This window comes from Cervus canadensis, chromosome 8 (assembly GCF_019320065.1).
Source record: "Cervus canadensis isolate Bull #8, Minnesota chromosome 8, ASM1932006v1, whole genome shotgun sequence".
NCBI classification, from domain to species: domain Eukaryota; kingdom Metazoa; phylum Chordata; class Mammalia; order Artiodactyla; family Cervidae; genus Cervus; species Cervus canadensis.
In genome coordinates, this window is record NC_057393.1 from 24571663 (window position 1) to 24594608 (window position 22946).

Here is a 22946-nt window from a genome sequence, read left to right on the forward strand (position 1 = left end):
AATGTTTTACATGAATAAAAAAGGGAAAGTTAGTTAACAAATATTTACTTAACAACTGCTGTGCTCAGAACCCTGTGTTCAAAAGCTCAATGGACAGAAAGGCAGTGGAAAGAAAAGAGAAGTGCTGGGAGGCTTACTCCACCGGTGGGGGATGGGGGCAAAAATTGTGGGAAAATGATTCATAAATCCCCATAACCAAAATCAAAGTTACTTAAGACAAGCTGGAATAAAATGACTGAATAAAATGACCAAATAAAATTGCAGGGCGAGTATGTATCAGCTTTATTTTCATACACTTGTATTCAGAACATGACTTCATTATCTAATGGCCATGTGAACTTGAGAAATTTACTTGCACTCTGGAAACATCATTTCCCCATAAGCAAAATGGGCTGAATTTTTTATGTAGCAGGGTCAGGGATAATGTCTATAAAGTACTTTGCACAGTATCGGGCACATGCATACACATCGAGAACATGCTAACCAGTGTGATGACAGTCACAGTAGTTGTAACTACAGTCACTACTATTGGTGCCGATATTCCAAGAATCATGACTACTTTCATTACTACAATTATGATTTTAATTGATCTGTTGCTCCATTCATTGCCCATCCATTTGAAAGGAAGTATAAAAATTCATTTTCGGCTAAGCGATACACAAGTGCACATGTGTGTTTAAAATTTCAACAAAGAGCCAATTTGAAGATTTAATTTTACAGGGCTACATTTCAGAATTCTAGAAATCCTACTTAAGTAAGTAGTCTAGCTTTCTCAGTAAAGAGAATATAAAGAAAGCCCATACAGAAAACCAAAGTGATCTTGTTGCGGGTGCAATGCAGATAGCAGTTGGCAGCATCCTGCTTGTAGGATCACTGAGTTGTTTCAAGAGCCCCGGGACCGATGCTCCTGCCTTGCCATTGGGTGAGGTGGAGAAGCATGAGGAGAATGCCTCCAGGGTAAAGGCTGGCTTACAGACTCAATGCAGAGTGGAACTGCCAGTCAACTAAGAAGAGCCAACATGAAAGTACCTGAGTGCGGCAAAGCTTGAAGTGAGGGCTCTCGACTAGGCAGAATCAGAAATGAAAATTTATAGTTGATCAAGAATTAAAACCCATTGTTTAAACAGAATTTTTACATTTCCAGTGTCTAAAATAATTTTATCTATTTTGCAGCATACTCCAAATTTAGTGTCATGGCACCTAAAAAGGTAGGTGAGTCTATGCACACTTGTCCCAATCCACTGATGCCAGATATGATTCAGAGTTTAGAGTTTTCAGGGTTTTTTGAATGATGATATACTAATAATACTTTTCATGTAACTTATTCAACATCCCTATAAGTTATATGGCAGGGTTTGGGTGGGAGAGGGATAATGACTAACAAGAGTTTCACATTAAATGCAAATCAAAACCACAATGAGGTACCATTACACGCCAGTCAGGATGGCTGCTATCCAAAAGTCTACAAGCAATAAAGGCTGGAGAGGGTGTGGAGAAAAGGGAACCCTCTTACACTGTTGGTGGGAATGCAAACTAGTACAGCCGCTATGGAAAACAGTGTGGAGATTTCTTAAAAAACTGGAAATAGAACTGCCATATGACCCAGCAATCCCACTTCTGGGCATACACACTGAGGAAACCAGATCTGAAAGAGACACGTGCACCCCAATGTTCATCGCAGCACTGTTTATAATAGCCAGGACATGGAAGCAACCTAGATGCCCATCAGCAGATGAATGGATAAGGAAGCTGTGGTACATATACACCATGGAATATTACTCAGCCATTAAAAAGAATTCATTTGAATCAGTTCTAATGAGATGGATGAAACTGGAGCCCATTATACAGAGTGAAGTAAGCAAGAAAGATAAAGAACATTACAGCATACTAACACATATATATGGAATTTAGAAAGATGGTAATGATAACCCTATATGCAAAACAGAAAAAGAGACACAGAAATACAGAACAGACTTTTGAACTCTGTGGGAGAAGGTGAGGGTGGGATATTTCAAAAGAACAGCATGTATACTATCTATGGTGAAATAGATCACCAGCCCAGGTGGGATGCATGAGACAAGTGCTCAGGCCTGGTGCACTGGGAAGACCCAGAGGAATCGGGTGGAGAGGGAGGTGGGAGGGGGGATCGGGATGGGGAATGCGTGTAAACCTATGGCTGATTCATATCAATGTATGACAAAACCCACTGAAATGTTGTGAAATAATTAGCCTCCAACTAATAAAAAAAATAAAAAATAAAAAAATTTTAAAATAAATAAATAAATAAATGCAGTTCAGACCTTAAAAATTACCAAGAGGAGAAAGTTGGGAAGGGAGGGAGGAAAGAAAGCAGCCAGAGTGAGGGAGAAAATGAGAACTCAGTTTTCAGCTTTTGGAGTATTTCAAATTAAAATTTGTTACTTACAGAGTATTGTATGGAATATCGAGCAACATTTAAATGTTTAGAGAAATTTTATCCTAACTGTGTAAAAGCTGATGTGCCTTTGCCAGGAGAATTCCATAGACAGGGAAGCTTGGTGGGCTACAGTCCACAGGGTTGCAAAGGCTCAGACACAACGGAGCAACTAACACTTCCACTTTCAATGATAAAATATACATACACAATAACCAAAATAAATGAATAAATAAAACTCCTCTCACCTTTGAAAGGAGAGAATTTACTCTTTCAGAATTTATCTTCTAGATTATATATTGGCCATCCTTCTTCTGTTAATATGTGTTTTTTAAGTTATGAAAACTTCAGTTGTGAAACATTTTTCAGAGAACTACAGTTTCTTAAAAACAACAGTCACCATTATTGAATACTTAGAATGTACCATGCTCTGTGTTAAGTACTTTACAGAAACTATCTTAAGTATCTCATAAGTATCTTGTAAGGAAGGAATTGTAGTTTTGCGCATTTACTAATAAGAGAACAGAGTTTGGGAAAGGCTACTGTACCAAGATCATATAGCTGAATCCAGCACAGAATTTTAAAATAAATCTTCATCAACAGCATATTTAACTGCTTCTCTAGTGCCCCTATAACTAATCTCTGATTTCCCTTAAATGAATAAGAAAAAAATCTTGTTATGTGAATTTCTTCTTAGGAAGACCAGTTTCAGCCTCTTCTTTATGTTGATTTTTGTCTTGTTTTGCATTTAAAAAATGGCTTTTTCTAAACCTCACCCTCACATCCTGATGTTGCTTTTATCTCACAAGAATCCAAGGAATTTAATGGTTCTAGAACATTGCTTCTAGTTATTCTAAAACATCTAGTCACTGAATGACTCTCAAGCAGAAAGAGTTACACAAAACATCTTAGATATATATGATGGACCCAGCCTACTTGAATGTCTGATTTTGCGAGAGCAGCAATCAACACCATATTACTCACATAATATTGTACCCTTGATCCATATTGGAAAGGGTATTGTATTAGCCCTTTTCCATCCTGGAGAGTTGAACTGTTTGTCTTCACCAGAAGAGACATATTTTTAAAACTGGTCATCTCCTTTATGTCTGCCACTCTTCTGTCAACATCATTTTCTATGAAATTGCAGAATAACTTATCATCATAATAACCAATATTCCATATGCTCTAACCAAGGAAATCACCGTGAAAGATGTAAGGCATTGGGTACCATTTCTCTCGAAGGCAGAATACAAGCATAAAAGAAAATGTAGGTCTCATTATTCTAGATAAAGATATACTTACAATGTTAAAAAAAATTTTTTTTTCTGCTTTATTTTTACTTGCTGGACTTCACTGACTTAAAAACAGCCCTACTCAAGGGAAAAAAAAGAAAAACAAAACTCTTCCACCATGAGGGAAAAAAAAAAAGATTCCACTGAAATGAAGCTGAAGATGAGATTGCCCCTAGCCAGGTTCTCTGCCATTTCCTTCTTCAGGGCATCTCCCTGACCCAGGGATCAAACCCGTGTCTCCTTTGTCTCCTGCATTACAGGCAGATTCTTTACCCGCTGAGCCATCAGGGAAGCCTCTCTCAAACAGAAAATACAGACAAAATTGATGGGAGAATGTACAGTACTACACAGGGTGGCTGATTCCCTTCACCAATGGATTTAGGCTTGCTGTTACACAGCGGGAGGAAGAAAGACTGCAATGGATCTTAGAAGAACCCCATAGACATTAATACTGCTTTGTTCAGGGATACATTTTAATGGAAGACTACAGGAATCCCGTATGTACAAAGTCATCAAAAGCTCACTTTCCTCAGGAAAATTTCCAGTTGATGTACTTGCTGAGGGCAATTTGAATGTGGAGTCAGGAGTGGCAAAAGGTTACTGGAAGTACTAATTATGCCCTTGGGGCCAGTTACAGAAACAAGAACTTTGACACTGACCTTTTTGTGGTTTGTTTTGGTGTTCTCCCTGTATATACATCTAGTTAAAATAGTCATCTTTTTTAACTAATTTTCCTCTTCATTCTTCCTTTGTGCCATTATTTGACATATGACAGCATACTAATGACAGACTGTACAATATATTTCACAGGTTATAGAACATTAAGGCAGAATCATTATAGTGGCCATAAGAATATGCAACATATGTTCCCAAGCATGGGGACTGTAACTAACCAGCGTCCTCAGTTGCTGTGTTCTGAAATCCAAAACTGCATTTGTGCTGAGGCTATATTTTGCATGGACTGTCCCAAGCCAGTGACAGCTATGGCAGCAATATTAAATAGGCCCTTTCCGAGGAGAAACGGGTCTCCTCTAAGGCAGAAATTCATCTCAGGACTCCTCAATAGCTCTGGTGAACTTTCTTCAGACTGCACATCAGTTCAGGGTGCCTCCACCCAACCTTCCTTCCCTCTTTCCTTCAATGGATGGGGAGTTGGAAGTTAACTATGACCCCTTCTCCTAATCATTCCTAACCTCTCCCAGTTGTCTCACTCATTTTACAGGAGTTTTCTGGAAACTTCTTGCATTTTACACCCTGAATGATATAGTATGCTTGAAATCAATGCATATTTAATCCCATCTTATACTCTGCTTTCCAGACTACTATAATCATCATAGAGTAAGTAGGATAAACATGGTACAGAGATTCTGGATTTAGAAGTGGATGCAATAACTGATGAATTTTTGGGCTAACTGTTTTTTGTTTGTTTTGGCTGCATCGCATGTCATGTGGGATCTAGTTCCCTGACCAGGGATCCAACCTGTGTCCCCTGCACTGGAATTGCAATCTAAACCACTACACCACCAGGTAAGTTTTCTTTGGGCTAATATTTTTTATAAGAAACTTAGAGAGTACTATGAAGAATGATACATTAAGTTACGAAAGAATTGCCTTCTCTTTTGTCTCTTTTAAGAACCAGAGTTGGAAAGAAAGCTGTGCAGCTAGCCAAAATGGCATACTTTACAGATGACTGCCAGCATCTTTAACCTCTTTTCCCTAGGTTTGAGTCAATCATCAGCAATGTTCAGGTTTTGACATTGGTGGTATCAGCACTGCATGTGTGCATGTGCTAAGAAACAGCATCACAAGAATTTTCAATTATTTATCAGCAGCATGGTTGATACTCTTCTTACAGTTTAGCCATTCTAGCACCCTGATTGTGTAAGCTTAGTCATTATTTCTTTGCCTCAAACTTCCATCATTCAATTCAGCTCAGTTCAGCTGCTCAGTCATGTCCCACTCTTTGAGACCCCACGGACTGCAGCATGCCAGGCCTCCCTGTCCATCACCAACTCTGCGAGTTTACCCAAACTCATATCCATTGAGTAGGTGATGCCATCCAACAATCTCATCCTGTGTTGTCCCCTTCTCCTCCTGCTTTCAATCTTTCCCAGCATCAGGGTCTTTTCCAATGAGTCAGCTCTTCACAGCAGGTGACCAAAGTATTGGAGTTTCAGCGTCAACTTCAGTCCTTCCAATGAACACTCAGGACTGATCTCCTTTAGGATGGACTGGTTGAATCTCCTTGTAGTCCAAGGGACTCTCAAGAGTCTTCTCCAACACCACAGTTCAAAAGTATCAATTCTCCGGTGCTCGGCTTTCTTTATAGTCCAACTCTCACATCCATACATGACTACTGGAAAAAGATAGCCTCGACTAGACAGACCTTTGTTGGCAAAGTAATGTCTCTGCTTTTTAATATGCTGTCTAGGTTGGTCATAACTTTCCTTCTAAGATGTATGTGTCTTTTAATTTCTTGGCTGCAGTCACCATCTGCAGTGATTTTGGAGCCCCCCAAAATAAAATCTGTCACTGTTTCCACTCTTTCCTCATCTATTTGCCATAAAGTGATGGGACCAGATGCCATGATCTTAATTTTCTGAATGTGGAGTTTTAAGCCAACTTTTTCACTCTCCTCTTTCACTTTCATCAAGAGGCTCTTTAGTTCTTCTTCACTTTCTGCCATAAGGGTGGTGTCATCTGCATGTCTCAGGTTATTGATATTTCTCCCGGCAATCTTGATTCCAGCTTGTGCTTCATCCAGCTCAGCGTTTCTCATGATGTACTCTGCATATAAGTTCAATAAGCAGAGTGACAATATACAGCCTTGATGTACTTCTTTTCCTATTTGGAACCAGTCTGTTCCACGTCCAGTTCTAACTGTTGCTTCCTGACCTGCATACAGGTTTCTCAAGAGGCAGGTCAGATGGTCTGGTATTCCCATCTCTTTCAGAATTCTCCACAATTTATTGTGATCCACAGTCAAAGGCTTTGGCATAGTCAATAAAGCAGAGATAGGTTTTTCAGGAACTCTCTTGCTTTTTTGATCACCCAGTGGATGTTGGCAATTTGATCTCTGGTTCCTCTGCCTTTTCTAAAACCAGCTTGAACATCTGGAAGTTCACAGTTCACATTTTGTTGAAGCCTGGCTTGGAGAATTCTGAGCATTATTTTACTAGCGTTGCTGCTGCTGCTGCTAAGTCGCTTCAGTCGTGTCCAACTCTGTGCGACCCCATAGACAGCAGCCCACCAGGCTCCCCAGTCCCTGGGATTCTCCAGGCAAGAATACTGGAGTGGGTTGCCATTTCCTTCTCCAATGCATGAAAGTGAAAAGTGAAAGAGAAGTCACTCAGCCGTGTCCGATTCTTAGTGACCCCAAGGACTGCAGCCGACCAGGCTCCTCCATCCATGGGATTTCCCAGGCAAGAGTACTGGAGTGGGGTGCCATTGCCTTCTCCGTTAGATAAGTGTAATTGTGTGGCAGTTTGAGCATTCTTTGGCACTGCCTTTCTTTGGGATTGGAATGAAAACTGACCTTTTCCAGTCCTGTGGCCACTGCTGAGTTTTCCACATTTGCTGGCATATTGGGTGCAATACTTTCACAGCATCATCCTTCAGGATTTGAAATAGCTCAACTGGAATTCCATCACCTCCACTAGCCTTGTTTGGAGTGATGCTTCCTAAGGCCCACTTGAGTTCACATTCCAGGATGTCTGGCTCTAGGCGAGTGATCACACCATCGTGATTATCTGGGTCATGAAGATTTTTTTGTGCAGTTCTTGTGTGTATTCTTGCCGCCTCTTCTTAATATCTTCTGCTTCTGTTAGGTCCATACCATTTCTGTTCCTTATTGAGCCCATCTTTGCATGAAATGTTCCCTTGGTATCTCTAATTTTCTTGAAGAGATCTTTAGTGTTTCCCATTCTGTTGTTTTCCTCTATTTCTTTGCATTGATTGCTGAGGAAGGCTTTCTTACCTCTCCTTGCTATTCTTTGGAACTCTGCATTCAAATGGGTATATCTTTTCTTTTCTCCCTTGCCTTTCGCTTCTCTTCTTTACACAGCTATTTGTAAGGCCTGCTCAGACAGCCATTTTGCTCTTTTGCATTTCTTTTTCTTGGGGATGATCTTAATCTCTGTCTCCTGTACAATGTCATGAATCTCTGTCCATAGCTCATCAGGTTCTCTGTCTATCAGATATAATCCCTTAAATCTACTTTCCACTTCCACTGTATAATCGTAAGGGATTTGATTTAGGTCATACCTGAATGGACTAGTGGTTTTCCCTTCTTTCCTCAACTTAAGTCTGAATTTGGCAATAAGGAGTTCATGATCTGAGCCATAGTCAGCTCCCAGTCTTGTTTTTGCTGACTGTGGCCCCCTCACAGCCACATTTGCCTCATGGCCCCCTCTCCTGAATTTGGACGTGGGGTATCTTTTCACAGCCCCTGCTCCTGACTTTGGATGTGGGGTATCTCCTCACGGCCCCCATTCCTGACCTTGGACATGGGGTATCTCTCTCAGCCGCTCCAGCCCCACACAGCCGCCGCTCTGTTATTTGTAAATTAGAACCCTGACTATATCCTTCCAGGTTTTTATGGAAAATAGGTTATGCATTCAATAGGATAACTGAGGGTAGTTTAAGGAAATGCTGTTGATAAAGTTGTGGGCAGTATCAAGAGAAAACTGCTGATACAAAGGACAGTGACGTACTCTGCAGATAACCATAGCAGGGAGTTATAACCTTTAGTCTTCTGAGGAAGACAGAATAGGAAACATCTCCAGTACCGTGAACAAGAGCTATAGTTATAGGAGATGGCTACAAGGAGCCTGATCTTTGGTGGAAGAATATAGACAAGGAAACTCATAACCCATTGTCCTATTGGTACCTTCCATTGGGTAAACTCAACTGAAAGCTATTAAGGTGAGTGAGCCTGTTGATGTCCTCCATAAAAACTAGCAACCCAGGGTGGACAGAAGGGTGAAAATGGTAGAGATATAAAGGAAAATAGCATACCCAGTACACTGACTGATAAAGAGTGACAAATGTTATTGCTTCAAGTTTAGCTTAATTTTAAATGTTAATAAGGCATTTGAAAACAAAATCCTCTAGCAGCACAGATATCATTGATTGATAACGAAATGGGCTTTTAAAAAAAATCATGCATACTTTATATCAGAATTCAGAAAGATTAATGATGTTATTAATTTATCTTTAATTTTGAAAAATATTTTTGCTGAATATAAAATTCTGATCTGTTTCTATAGCAAGATAAAGATGTCATTCTTTTGTCTTTCAGTCTTCATGATTTCTGAGAAATCAACTATCATTCATATTGCTTTTCTCCTGTATGTAATATATCATTTTTCTTCATGGTAGCTTTCAATATCTTCTGTTTATCTTTGGTTTTCAGTATATATAAAATATATATTCACATACACACACACACACACACACACACACACACATATATATATATATATATACATATAAAATTCAGTTTTAAAGTTGTTTTTGGCAGAAACACTTACCCAAGCATCCAAGCCAAATTATTTTTTTTATGGCAGAAGTGGAATATACATATATTTTGTAAGAATAAAAATTTTTGCCAAAAATGCTAGAAGTTGCTCCAATATTGTTTTTGAATAAATCACCCTCTTTAAACTAGAATTGTATCAGATAAATAAAAAGAAAAAAAAAACTTATCTGACTCCCTTTTTAATCTCTAAACTTTGCCATTGGTATACTAATTGGCTATACTCTTTTAATTACTGTCACTGTATAATTTTTTTAACATTTAATGCTTGATATCATGACTATTTTATTAATTTATAAATATATACTGTATATTTCTTCACAAATTTGTTTCTAGATAGTAAACATATATTCTGTTGCTAAGGTACCATTTGTGATCAGAAATCTGTGGAACATTTAGATTAACTTTTGGTGAAACTACAATATAATTCTGATTTTAATGTTTTTAATTGCATTACTTTGTTTCCCATGTGTATAATTATATCCTCTGTAGGAAATGACAGTTTTTAAATTTTTTTCCCAATTTTAATACCACCTATTCTTTAAAATGAGGCTTCCCTGATGGAGCTAGTGGTAAGAAATCTGTCTGCCAAGGCAGAAGACCTAAGAGATGCAGGTTCGATCCCTGGGTTGGGAAGATCCCCTGGAGGAGGGCATGGTAACCTAGTCAAGTATTCTTGCCTGTAGAATCTAATGGACAGAGGAGCCTGGCAGGCTATAGTCCACAGGGTCTCAAAGAGGCGGACATGACTGTAGCAGCTTAGCATGCACGCATTCTTAATAAGAATGCAGCCTATGGAAAGGGAGAAAATATTTGCAAACCATATACCTGATAAAGGGTTAGTATCTTAAAAATATAACAAATTCTTACAACTCAATATTAAAAAACAAATAACCCAACTAAAAAATGAGCAAAGCAACTGAATAGGTATTTCTGTAAAGAAGATGTACAAATGACCAACAGATATATTAAAAGGTGCTCAACATCACTAATCATCAGGGAAATACAAATCAAAACCACAAGATATCACCTCACACTTGTGAGGCTGGCTCTTATCAAAATAACAAAAGATAACAAATGTTGATGAGGATTTGGAGAAAAGGGAACTTTTGCACAATATTGCTATGAATGTACATTGATGCAGCCACTATGTAAAACAGTAAAAATGTTCCTGAAAAAGTTTAAGAAAAAAATAGAGCTACCATATGATCCAGCAATCTTGCTTCTCAGGATAAATACAAAAGAATTGGAATCAGGATCTCAAAAAGGTTATATGTATCCCCATGTTCACTGCAGCATTATTCACAATTGCCAAGACATGGAAGCAACTTGACTGTCCATGATTGTTAATGGATAAAGAAACTATTGTATACGCATACAATGCAATATTATTCAGCCTTAAAGAGAAGGAAATCCTGATATTTGCAACAATAAAAATGAATCTTGAAAATATTATGCTAAGTTAATAAACTAGAAGGACAAGTACTACATAATAACACTTACACTAGGAATTTAAAATACGCAAACTCATAGGAGCGCGGAATGGAAAGGTCCTGGAGTGAATCTAGGCCTGAAGTGAAAAGGAGAAAGGGGAAGTGTTAGTCAAAGAGCACAAAGCTTTGGTTATATAAAATGAGTAAGTCCTAGACTTACTGTACAGCATATTACCTAGCGTCCCAATAGTGTATTACATAGTATAGTTAAATTTTTTCTGAGACATTAGATTTTATGTTAAATGTCCTTAGCAAAATGATAATAATAATAATGACAATAAATACAGGGACAAGAGGAGACTTTTGGAAGTGATGGATAAGTTCATGACATAGTTTGCAAGGAAGTTTTCACAGTTGTATACTTATCTCCAAGTTCATCAACATATATTAAATATATATAGTTTTTGTATGTCAAATTTTTTAATTAAAAATACTATACATAGCTGTTTAAATTGCTTTCTTTCAATGTGCTCTCAATTATTTTGATAACTTTGTATTTATTAATTCTATTCTTCTCTTCGTATGGAAAGTTGACTTTTGTTTCTATGCTTCATGTAATATATTTGTTGAGTTTTACTATCTTTATTATACTGGGCTTCAATAAAGAAATGAGGAAGCTCTTCCTTTTCTATGCTCTGGAACAGAGAATCAGGGAAATGCAACTAAAACCATGGCATATCATTTCATATATATCAGAGAAAACAATACTTAGAATCTGTCAGCTCTGGGGTTTGGGAAAGATGTGGAGCCTTGCACTCTGCTAATAGGAAGATAAATTTGTAACAGTGATCTGGAGAACAATTTAGTACATTCTAATAAATATTAAGATATACTTACACTACAAGCAATCAATTAAAGTCTTGGGAATATAACAAAAATTTTCACATTGTCTTGTAAAAAGACATGAAAAGATATTTTTGGGTTACCCTGGTGGCTCAGAGGTAAAGAATCTGCTTGCAATGCAGGAGACAGTCCCTAGGTCAGGTAGATCCTGTGGAGAAGGAAGTGGCAGCCTACTCCAGTATTCTTGCCTGGGAAATCCTGTGGACAGAGGAGCCTGGCAGGCCACAGTCCATGGGTTGCAAAGAGTCAGACACGATTTAGCAACTAAACCACAACAAAAGGCATGTCTTCAGCATTGCTATTATAAAGAAAAACATTGAAACCACTTAAATATCTATGAACCAAAAAATAGATAAATCAACGGTGCCATAAGTTACATTTGAAATAATTAAGTTAAAGCTATAAATATCAACATAGTTTAGTAGGTTCATATATTTCATTTCACAAATATAGTGTAGAAATAAAAAAGTTACAAAAAGATACACATAATTTAATGTTATCTACATAAAAGATTTTAAGTATGCTCCAAATCATATATTTTTGGAATAGAGATGCATTTAGTCTATAAAGATAAACATTAAATTAGTAATAGATGATGGAAGTTATGCCCTGTTGAATTTTTAATTCCTTTTCAACTTTTATGGAAATGGCTTTCTTCCTTTTTGGACTAAAACCATGAAATACCTTAACTGATCCAATTTTGAAAGGTCACTGTGTTTTTGTTTTGAACCGTATATTAATGATCAAGCCTTATTTTAATATGTTTCTAGACATTATTTGAATTTTTTGCATTGACTCACAAGATAAATTAGCCTATGAGTGGTTTTTTAATGTATTTATCAAGTTTTAGGAATAGTATTAAACCAACTTTATCTTTTAAAATAATATAAAAATATTCCTTATCATCTGTTTTTCAATAAGCTTAAATGATATTTATCTATTCCTAAAGTTTCAGTAAATATACCTATAAAACCACTGATCCTGTATTCTTTTAAGAATAGCACTTGAATAATTGTCCACTATTGCTCTCTTTGGCTTTGCATTTTATTCTCTGCTTTGGATAGATTTAGTAATTTATATTTGTTAGGAAATACATTTAGTTTATGTGAACAGCAAATCTATTTGCACAGGCTTGAGCTGAGATATTTTAATTTACTAATATCCTTTGTATCAGTAGTTATATCCCCATTCCCACTTCTTTCTTATGTGTTTCTGCTTTCCCTATTTTATCTTAATTCAGTGTATAATCTATTTTTATTTTGTTTTTATTTTTCAAATAAGTAAATAGATTTCTTATTTTTACTGCTTTTCTCTTTAGTAACTAATTTTTGTTATATCTTTATTAATATATCTCTTCACCTTTTTATATGTTTTATAGCTGCTCACTTCCTAACTAAATGATATGAATGCTTAATTTACTTGTTTTTACTTTCTATTATTTAAATAAAAGTATACATTTTCATTGCTTTTGCTAATTTCATATGCTAGAATATAAGCCTTTTAAAATTTTACTTTCTATAAAATCTGTGGTTTCAGTTTTTATTCTCTCCATGTTCTCTTTTATAGTTTTATTAGTTTATTTATACACTGGTTTACTAATTTTGACTAAAGGCTGTCATCTGTGCCATTTCTACTTTTTGGAATACATTGATATATTCATTATTATTTATTACAACATCAATGTTTTTAGTACCCCAGGGCACACAAAGTGTAGTATATTATCTTCTCATAAAACGTATCAGACTAAACTAGTTAGATTATTTTAGGCCATACTAATTTTGACTTTTTTAATGTATATGGCCTCTCCTGGATATAGCTAACATTTGACATGATCTTTAATGTGTTGACTCTACCCCTTACAATTATACAGAGGAAGTGACATATAGATTCAAGAGATTAGATCTGAAAGGCAGAATGCCTGAAGAACTATGCACAGAGGTTTGTAACATTGTACAGAAGGCCGTGATCAAAACCATCCCCAAGAAGAAGAAAAGCAAAGAGGCAAAATGGCTGTCTGAGCAGGCCTCACAAATAGCTGAGAAAAGAAGAGCAGCAAAAGGCAAAGGAGAAAAGCAAAGATATATCCATCTGAATGCAGAGCTCCAAAGAATAAAAAGACTTCCTAAGTGATCAATGCAAAGAAATAGATGAAAACAATACAATGGGAAAGACTACAGATCTCTTCAAGAAAATTAGAGATACCAGGGGAAATCTTCATGCAAAAATGGGCATAATAAAGGACAGAAATGGCAAGGACCTCACAGAAGCAGAAGATATTAAGAAGAGGTGGCAACAATACACAGAAGAACTAAACAAAAAAGATCTTAATGACCCAGACAACCATGATGATGTGTTCATTCACCTAGAGCCAGAAATCTTGGAGTGCAAAGTCCAGTGGGCCTTAGGAAGCATCACTAGGAGCAAAGCTAGTGGAGGTGATGGAATTCCAGCTGAGTTATTTAAAATCCAAAAAGAGGATTCTGTGAAGTGCTGCACTCAATAGGCCAGCAAATTTGGAAAAGACAGCAGTGGTCACAGGACTGGAAAAGATCAGTTTTCATTCCAATTTCAAAGAAAGGCAATGCCAGAGAATGTTCAAACTACCACACAAATGCACTCATCCCACACGCTAGCAAAGTAATGCTCAAAATTCTCCAAGCAAGGCTTCAACAGTATGAGAACTGAGAACTTCCAGATGTCCAAGTTGGATTTAGAAAAGGCATAGGAACCAGAGATCAAATTGCCAACATCTGTTGGATCATCGAAAAAGCAAGAGAATTCCTAGAAGGCATCTACTTCTGCTTCACTGGCTATGCTAAACCTTTGACTGTGTGGAACACAACAAACTGTGGAAAATTCTTAAAGAGATGGGAATACCAGACTATCTTACCTGATTACTGAGAATCTATATGTAGGTCAAGAAGCAAGTTAGAACTGGACATGGAACAGCAGACTCGTTCCAAATCAGGAAAGGAATACATCAAAGCTGTATATTGTTACCCTGCTTATTTCACTTCTATGCAGAGTACATCATGCAAAATGCTGGGCTGGATGAAGCACAAGCTGGAATCAGGACTGCTGGGAGAAATATCAATAATCTCAGATATACAGATGACACCACTCTTATGGCAGAAAGCGAAGAAGAACTAAAGAGCCTCTTGAGGAGAGTGAAAAAGTTGGCTTAAAACTCAACATTCAAAAATCTAAGACTATTGCATCTGGTCCCATCACTTCATGGAAAATAGATAGGGGAACAGTGTCAGACTTTATTTTCTTGGACTCCAAAATCACTGCAGATGGGAACTGCAGCCATGAAATTAAAAGACGCTTACTCCTTGGAAGAAAAGCTATGACCAGCCTAGACAGCCTATTAAAAAACAGAGACATTACTTTGATGACAAAGTTCTGTCAAGTCAAAGCTATGGTTTTTCCAGTAGTCATGTATGGATTTGAGAGTTGGACCATAAAGAAAGTTGAGCATCGAAAATTGATGCTTTTGAACTGTGGTGTTGGTGAAGACTCTTGAGAGTCCCTTGGACTGCAAGGAGATCCAACCAGCCAATCCTAAAGGCAATCAGTCCTGAATGTTCATTGGAAGGACCGATACTGAAGCTGAAGCTCCAATAATTTGGCCACCTGATGCAAAGAACTGATTTATTGGAACAGACACTGATACTGGGAAAGATTGAAGGCAGGAGGAGAAGGGGACGACAGAGGATGAAATAGTTGGGTGGCACCACCGACTTGATGGACATGACTTTGAGCAAGCTCCATGAGTTGGTGATGGACAGGAAGCCTGGCGTGCTGCAGTCCATGGGGTCGCAAAGAGGCAGACACGACTGAACAACTGAACTGAACTGAACTGCCCTCTATGTAGTGCTATTGGTAAAAGTACTTTTTTAAAAGCATAATAAATGTGATAAGAGGAAATAATGTGTTTTTCTTTTTAGAGCAGCTGAAATCTGTCATTAAAAAAAAGTAATGTGCTTGTTATCCGAGAATTATGTTCTATCTCTAGAAAATAAAGGACCAGTAGATTCAGTCATTTCTAGTATTTACTCTGGTGAGAGTAAGCAGACTTGTTACAAATAACAAAAATTAGCAGACACAATTGCACACATACATTCCCAGGTGGTGAGTGGTAAAGAACCTGTCTGCCAATGCAGAAGACTCAAGAGAAGTGGGTTCAATCCCTGGGTTGGGACGATCCCCTGGAGGAGGGCATGGCAACCCACTCAAGTATTTTTGCCTTTAGAATCCCATGGACAGAGGAGCCTGTTGGGATACAGTCCATAAAGTCGCAAAGAGTCAGAAACGACTGAAGCTACTTAGCACACACATACAATTATCATATCCCCTGGATCTGCTCCCATTTGTATAAAGCACTCTGTACTAGCTAGTCATTATTTACAAGACTGGCTTATGTGCTGTTAGAAGTCAGAATAAGCAAGCTTTGAAAAGTTCCTTTGGTATCATGTATACAAAATGAATGAAATATACATGTTTAGATTCACTGTATATTTCTTTTTCAAGATGCAGTCATTTGATCTGTGAAGACGTTCAGATGTGGCTGCATGTTTCAAGCATGCCTTCAGTGCCAACACATACTTTAGCTAATAATTGGAGAGCAGAAGTGGGGAGAACAGGATATTCAGTGTTAATGTGTTTAGGAAGGGAAAACCTTGAACTCATGAATCAGTAGAGGATAGATAATCATTTCATCACCATCTCTGAGTGACTTTGAAAAGCTACATGCTATACATCTGTTAGTCTTGCTATCTGTAGAATAGATGTGACTGCCATTTCCCTATGCATGTTAACAAATTGGTTCACAAACAGAGTAAGATGAATTTTGGCAAATCTGAAGCAGAGAAATCTCTCAATTCAAATGGTGGTATTGATATTATCTCCTAACCCTCTCCTTAAGAACAGATAGATGTGTCTTCACCACCTGGCCCTCAAACACTTTGTTTGCATTTCTAGCAAAATAATCTTGTGTTTATTGTTTCCACTTGTTTAAAGAATCTCCTTTAGCAGTTTGGTAACCAGGTCAAAATCGGGGGGTTTATATTCCAAGTATATCGTCATAGAACCACAAAAGCATGTAAGGTAGCTAAAGTCACCTACTCAGCCATATCAGTGCCTGACCTCCTGTGGCTGGTTTAAAGCTTAAGACATTTAAGAGTTAAAACTGAGGCAAGCTGCCTGTCTGTGCATATATGTCCATTCATTTTAACAGATGCTCACTTCTCATGTGGGAAGTATTTTTTTTTTTAAGTATTGTGTTCGGGCTCTGAGGATATATAAAATAGAGTAAGACTACACCCTCCAAGAGTTTCCAGTCTATTACAATTAATCTTGCTATTTTTCTTCTGACAGAAGGCCCTATAGCATAGAAGCAGTCAGGCAGAGACCTCATGTGGGGGTCAAGAAGAAAGTGGAAGTTTCCAGGATAATATTCATTGTGTGCTGTGCTTAGTCACTCAGTCGTGTCCAACTCTTTGTGACTCCACGGACTGTAGCCCTTCAGGCTCCTCTGTCCATGGGGATTCTCCAGGCAAGAATACTGGAGAGGGTTGCCATGCCTTCCTCCAAGGGATCTTCCCAACCCAGGGATCGAACACAGGTCTCCTGCATTGCAAGTGGATTCTTTACCATCTGAGCCACCAGGGAAGCCCAATATTCATTGTACCCAGCATCATTAGCTGTATTTTAAAACAAATGAAACCTGCTGAGACTTGGTGAGCCCACATGATAAGAGAAGCAAACACAAGAACTTGTATTAAGGGGATGGAAAGATGGCAGCTTCTGACAAGTTTTTTTCAAGGCAATGAATGGGATATAGGGAACATGAAGACAGAGAAAACTGGCTTTAGGCATGGAGTGAAGTTCCCCTGAGATCGACACACACGTAAATAGGCATTCATCTTGTTAACTTAGTAGCTTAAAATGTGGGGGGGTTGGGGGAGCATTTTATTTCCTTTCCTATGCTTGTAATTATTTGCTCTGTAAAATGCAAAATACAAGAGAACCATATCCAATGACAGGTTCTGGTTTAAAGTGATCACCTATGTATTATATTGTTGTAATATATTAATTTCAGTTTAAAAATTTCCTGCTGAGGATATGTGGTTAGCATTGTGTTTGCCTAAGATTTACATTAGATCTTCATGTCACACACACAACAAAAAATGAAATTCTGTATGTCAACAGCCCAGATATCCCCCTTTTCAAGTGTTATCTTCTTATGTGTTCTACAGCTATAAGTGAAAAATGGCAGCGTCTTAATTCCCTTTCCTTGGGATCTCCAGAAAGCTGCAGGGCCACTCTGAATGTTCCCACCAGAGTATGCATCAGCAGGAGAGCTTATAAATATCAAGATATTTTCAGCTACCACGTCTGAGCAAGGATAATCTGGAAATACTTAGGTAGCCAAATGCAGTGTTACAACATCATTCTCAATATCTGTCCATTATGATTTGGGAAAATAAGTCCCTTCCAATTCTGAGAAGCTTCAGAAAAGCTATTTATTGTGAACAACTACTTAGGGACTCCAGAATATCTAAGTGGCTGCTATGTCCTCACATGCCTCAGCTGTTTACCAGTATCTGTGATGTGGGTGCTACAATTGGATTCTTAATACTTAGTCTCATTAAATCCACTTTTTGTGTTGGGGGGGGTCACTGTGTTCCTAAGACTCTACTTTTTAACATGTGCTCACACACACCCAAGGCTGAGTGTTTAATGGAACACAGAAGACTCTGTTAACTATGTTACTCATTGAATGGAATAATCCATAAATAACTAACATGAAAACAAATCATTTTTACATTCAGAAGCTTTTTTTCCCCTAACCTCTCTCTCTCTCATTTCTGCTTATAGCTGCTGTTGAACATTACCCTGTCAACTCTTCAAGTATTTGACTACAAAATATGCTCAGTAAATAATGTAGGGAGATTAACTAAATGGCACATAATTACCACAAATTTAGAGTCCCGTAAAAGAATATATTTTATCCATGATTAGAAGGCTTACAGACTTTCCAAATCCATTTTAATATATTTGACAGTAAGCCATGGGAAATTTTAAACAGCAGACAACGCTTATTCAGAATTCATAATAACTCAGCCTTAGATTACCATATTATTAAAGACTTCAGCACATGAAGCTACTAATTTGTTTCCTTTTCCTAAACACACATCTCCAACCCAGCTCATTGTCACTAGCCCCCACCACCAACAACTATAAACTTTTCTATGTTGAAAGCAGCATGAAATTGAAATTTGAGTTGATTTTTTAAACTTTGCCACTCTAACAAGATTCAGTTCTGACACAGACTCAAACAGGTCAATTAAGTAAAGCAATGAAGCGATGCAGGAAACTCTAAATTTTTTCCTTTTTTTATTCCCTTCGTTTAATTGGTGCCTGGGAAGGCTGGCTGCACTATCTCTGGTAAAGGAAAATGACCATGTAGTAATTGTCTGAACAGCTTTAAAATGTCACTGAAAAAAAAAAAAAAACCTTCCTCTCAGAACAGGGCTGGGATCCACAAAATTGGCATGGCAACTGGAGAGCCCCATTAGGAACTTGCACTATTTTTTTTTCTTAACTGATCATCAAAGGGCCCAGAACTGATGAATACATCACGTCTCTATTTTTTTTTCCCTGTACAAAATAGCATGCTTGTGTTGAAGACGCCATCATCATCCCTAGCCCACCGTGACTGTCTGCTGAGAGCTTTCTTGAGCCATGGAACTGTGTTTTTCCCCACGTAGGTAAGGCCAGACATGTTGGAGAGCTGAAACCATAGGAGCAACTCTCAGTATATAGGAGCCGGTGTATCAGCTTCCTTGCTGGTTGGGTGAAGATGCTGGGTGTGACCTACACCATCTCCCTAAGAGCCCCAGCAAGGGGAGCAGTAACTTGCTCATTAATGCATCCTGTCATTGGCTTCCTTACCTTTCCTGACTCATTCCCCATTTCTCATACCCATGTTCCTTGGATCACTTACCAAACAAACAATTTGCAATCAAATACTTACCATAGGGTCCCCCTTCTTAGTGAACCCAAGTCAAAGACAGAAGACTACTATACAGAAGGTGGATAAGAACATGGATTCTAGAGTCAAAATATTTGGGTTCAAGTCTTTGTTTCCATTAGAGTAGCTATGTGATCTTGGGTAATATATTCATCTTCCTCTTTATGAAATTCAGCTGTGGTTATTCCATAGAAAAATGTGATTATCCCATAGAATAATGCATGTAAAGCACACCATGTAACTGGCACATAGCAAATATCAAACAATTTTAAGTGACTATCTACTACTATTATTACTATTGTTATGGCCAAATATTAGGCTAAGATTAAAAAAAATAATAAATTAGCTAAATTAAAAAAAAAAAAAACCCTGGTTCCCATCTTCAAGTTGTTCAGAATTTAAAGGAAAGGCAGACACACAAACAAAAGAATAAGATCAATTATGACTTCATACTAGTTGTATATAAAATACAGTTTCCTTTTAGCTTCTGTGAATATATAGATGAATTTCTACTTGACATACCTACACATGTGCCAGTCTCAAGGGGGGATAGTTGAGTATAAACAAATTTGTGTTACTCAAGTAATACTATAGAATCCTTATAAAACTAACAAGTAAAGAACCCCTGCTTTAAATTAAATATAGTAAATAAAGTGTCCTAATTAATTGATTTGCATATTTTGTGTGTCAGATTCCCTTGAAATAAGGCTCAAGTGAAAAACAGCTGCTCAGTTGTGTTTGACTCTTTGAAACTTCATGGACTGTGGCCGGCCAGGCTCCTCTGTCCAAGGAATTCTCCAGGCAAGAATATAGGCGTGGGTAGCTATTCCCTTATTCAGGAGATCTTCCTGACCCAGGGATCGAACCCATGTCTCCCACATTACAAGCAGATTCTTTGTAAGCCCCTGCTTGAGCCTCTGTTCATGTCACATCTCCCCCCACCCATGAATCAGGTAAGTGAAGGTGCTCCAAGCAGCAAATGACATGGGTGCTGTCTAGATTAATTGCTGAATTAATTAAACCATTCTATTCTAGCAGAACACTTTCACCATTTACTTTGGAAATGCATACATAAAGGCAGTTCTCAAAGAGCCTTTCATGTTATCTCAAAGGATAGCATTGTTACAGGATGACAGGCAAGAAATGGACAGTGGAATAAGATGATCCATACCAACCCAGATAATGCAGTGTAATGGACTGCCCCTCTGAATGTGTCCTTTTGATAGAAACATACCTAATGGAAATATCTTAATGAAGAGACTTTGTTATCTGCTAGGCAAGAATCCAACTGGCTTCCTACAGAACCTGTGCCTGGCTCTGGGATTGAGTCCAGTGTCAGATACCATGTGGTATATTCAGTATGTTGGGAGAAAAGTTTAACTGTTCACTGGCCCACATCCAGAAGTGAGTCTGACAATAGCAGCACCAGCTCTGGTTAGAAGGGAAACTTCTGTTCCTCCTCTATTCTGTCTCCTTCACTGTGTCCAGGCACCTCAAATAATAACATTAATAATAAATTTTAAAAGAAAAAGATACAGAAAACAAAGATTTCATGACCCTAGTTCTCATCATCACCTTGGAGCTGAGTGTCTGCAAGGCATCAGACACCAAAAAGACGGAGTATTTGCCCTTTAAGAGATGACTTCTTTCCTTTTTTTTTTTTCCTAAGCGTGTTTATAGATTGACTGTAGCTGGCATGAGCTCACAGTTGTGACTGGCTCTAGAGATGATCAGTCCCTTTAGTTCCTTTGAAAACATATGCATTTGAAGCTTATCTTCCCTTTGAACAAGGAACACTGATGAAAGAAATTTTGTTGTTGGTAACAGGGAGACCTGCCGCGCTATAACTTGAAAGCCCACCTGCACTTTAAAGTTGAAACCTCAGCCCAGCCCTTAGGGAAAAAAATAAATTAAAAAGAGCAGTTCTGTTCTGCTTTGAGAAAAATCTCAAGTTTCAAGAGTGAATAATTAGAGAAAATCACAGTTCTGCCTTGCTGCTTTTTCCATTTCTGTGTTCTCCTTGGCAAGACCTTGACATTATTGGAAACCATGGTCTATTTTTTCTCCCAAGATTATGCAGTGCCGACTATGGACATCTCCTAATGGCTGTGGCACAGAAGCCTCTGAATTTGGCATCTGCACCATGTGGCTTTAGAAACTCAAGATTTGGCAGTTCATTCTCAATGGGTGACGTTCCTGGTGTGGATCACAAAGTGACTTCATTAGGACTTAATACAACTTACAAAATAATTTTTCTTCATATTATGACAGCATTTATTTTCTTGAGTTTCTCATTTTGAGAAAGAATTAACTCATCTTGGAACCATCCCAGATAGAACTACTTGGTATTCCCTGACCACATACTGTCTTTGCTTCTACTGTTCTCTCCATTAGAGCACTCATCTCAAATAACCTTATCCTTTTTCAAGAATTTCAATGTTCTATCCTTCAGTGTCTGAATCAACTGATCTTTTCCATAAAGCCATGTTGATTTTCTTAGCTAATCTTTCCCTCCTCACTGAATCTTACATCCTGCTTTTTCTTCTCTCTTTTAAACTGAATCCTATTTACTTTGCGTACACATAGAAGCTTCCCAAATTTGACTGGAAATTTCTCTGTGACAGTATCTCCTGAGATACTTGTATTGGGATCTGGTAACCAATAAATGGGCTTCCCTGGTGGCTCAGATGGTTAAGAATCTGCCTGCAATACAAGAGACATGGGTTCTATTCCTGGGTCAGGAAGATCCCCTGGAGAAGGGAATGGCTACTCACTCCAGTATTCCTGCCTGGAGAATTCCATGAACAGAGGGACCTGCCAGACTATAGTCCATGGGATCACAAAGAGTCAGACACAACTGAGCAACTAATAGTTTTACTTTTTTTCAACCAGTAAATATTGTTGCATGTATATGTTAGAATATTAACTATGTGGGAAGGTTATTTGCCTCTGGTCATGTTTGTCAAGATTGGCCATGCAAAAGCTCAGTGAAAAACAGCTGATTATCAGGCATCAGCACGAACCATGAGATATCCATGATTCATCATCCTAGAGCTTTATTTGTTTGTTGGTTTGCGCAAAGAGTCGGACACGACTGAGTGACTGGACTGAACTGAACTGAACTTGCTGGTTTTGTTATTTGCTCGTTTTCATTTCGGATGGCTTAGAAAAGAATATTGTAATGTGTTTTTGGTGTCCAGCATCACAGCCTCTTGGCCCATCTCTGATATGAGTCACAGCGCTGGGAATGAGTTATGCAGGCTTGCAGCACTACCTCTCATGACGCCATTGTGAATCTCTGCATTTCTGCCTCATGACTCAGGGATCC